The following is a 2,134-nucleotide window of genomic DNA, read 5'->3' on the forward strand; positions in this document are numbered from 1 at the left end:
GAGCTAGGGCTGTGTCCATGCAGTATGCCTATGGCGTTTGTGCTATTATCACCGTCTACAAGATATTCAAATCTACGAAGACCTGACTCCACCTGTGCTTACTTGCCCTGCCTGGTTTCTCACATCCAGAGGTTCAAACTTTTAAATGAAATATAAGATAACTGACACAGACGTATCATCTAACATATACACCGTTTCTTGAAAAAAGTAATTAGAGGTATAATTCAACTGCCAGACGACCAGGCCATGCTGCTACAGCTACACCATGTGACCCATGTGCTAAATTTGTATTGATTAAGTCCAAGCAAATTAAGATTTAAAAAACATACAAATGAAGCAAGAGGCATGCAACAATACAAACACAATGCACAAATGTAGAAAAGGCATGAATGAGAATGGATATCTTCACAATACAAGAGATGTATCTGACTGTTTTCAATTATATTTTCATCAAAAATACACACCGAAGATAGAATAGAAACCAGTCAAATACGTCTCTTCTATTGAATGGAAAAACACTCTACCGTGTTTCTAATAAATACCAGACCCGAAGATAGAATCAAGGATGATTGCAAAACTGTTGTCACACTTTCTTCAACAATCCCGTTTTTGTATTGCGCGTTTTTCTACCATCTCTCGTATTGTGAAGATATCCATCCATACCTTTCCTACATAAGCACCTTTATACTCCGTCAAATCCCTTACTGCAGGACTATGCAACACTAGCCGAGAACACTCCTGACGCACAATCCGTGTTCTCCGTTGCATTTCCAAAGCGTTTAAATCCAATTCATGTTACCTCGTGCCAACTCTAGCATTTCTTGGTATTTTGTGTCATATATAGAAATATTGAGCTATAAACTTCTCGAATTGTTGAGAAAAAAATAAACAAATAACTAAATAAATAAATAAATATTTGCTGAGAAAAATAAACAAATAACTACATAAATTAATAAAAATTTTACTCTCAATGGCATTCCACCTTCACTACATTACTGATTATTCTTCACAATCAAATAATTATATAATGACTGCCGCTAATTACTAAAAACAAACAACTTCACAAAATGCTTTTAATTAATAGCCGAAAAATAAGCGATTACGAAAAGGCACGAGTATTATCTTCCTTTCCGCATCCCTCTGCTTCTCGCTGTGAAATCAGGGACGAAAATAGATCCCCAAAGCATCCCTTTCCACCTTGAAGCCAGAGTAAGTGGTTTAAAGTGGCTGAAGAAGCTAACAAAAGCTATAAATCTTTCGCGGTGTTCGGGAAATATCAACCCGTTTTCTACCGTCCCTTGCAGCTTATTCCCGTCTTGCAGCAGACTGGTCCACTCTATGGCTTATTCTATAATTACCTTATTCCCCATACACTGTTCGATCCCCAATGAGAGGGGAGAAATAGCGAAATAACCACGAATAAAAGTTGGCGGGTTCCTTCCACACCCACTCCGCAATGGCGACTGCTTTGCTTACCAATAGACGCCGAAATCTCTCCTCGATTGGAAGCCATGAGGAGACAAAAGAACATCGCAGAGTAGGTTTGCCTACCTTTCCAACGAATATGCAAACTGTTCCGAATGCTTTTCATTGAATCACAAATGCGTGTAACAATTTCTTATGTCCGGTCATTTTAAGTAAAGCCTTTCAAGTCGTAATAGAGTCATATTTTCACTAAAATATAATTCTCATGGATATGAACGTGACCACATGCTGCTCTAGAGTATTTTCAAGTCATCATACCGATAAAACAATTCAACAACGTATCACATTTTAATTTTCTTTTATGGTGCTATTTTTTTCGTATATTTGGAGGCTGATATCTTTATCACAGGTAATATCAGTAATAGTTTTATTAACAGTGGACACTGAGTTACTAGGAGCATACCCCTTCTCACTCTCTCCCTCTCTCTCCTCCCTCTCTCAACCTCTCTCTCTTCCTCCCTCAACTGTGCAATTATTTTCTTATATTGATGTTATTTATCATTGCAAATAGTATCATTACTGTCATTTTTATCATTATCACCATTATTGTCTTTATCACTGTTATTATCATTATTGTTATCATTATTATCATTATTATCATCATTATTATTATTATCATTATTATTATTATTTATTATTATTAACATTA

At 36.1% G+C, this 2,134-nt stretch overlaps 1 protein-coding gene across 4 annotated transcripts in view; it reads right to left on the reverse strand.

Moving 5' to 3' along the window:
- LOC113800907 (arginine/serine-rich protein PNISR) overlaps positions 1 to 1,472 on the reverse strand; it is a 14,885-nt gene extending 13,413 nt beyond the window's left edge. For all 4 annotated transcript variants that reach the window (XM_070135557.1, XM_070135556.1, XM_070135555.1 and 1 more), the window contains exon 1: positions 1,359 to 1,472. The gene's annotated coding sequence lies outside the window, so the exon portion shown is untranslated. The remainder of the gene's footprint in view (positions 1 to 1,358) is intronic.
- Between the last annotated feature and the right edge of the window lie 662 nt (positions 1,473 to 2,134).

Source organism: Penaeus vannamei, chromosome 20, assembly GCF_042767895.1.
Source record: "Penaeus vannamei isolate JL-2024 chromosome 20, ASM4276789v1, whole genome shotgun sequence".
Lineage (NCBI taxonomy): Eukaryota > Metazoa > Arthropoda > Malacostraca > Decapoda > Penaeidae > Penaeus > Penaeus vannamei.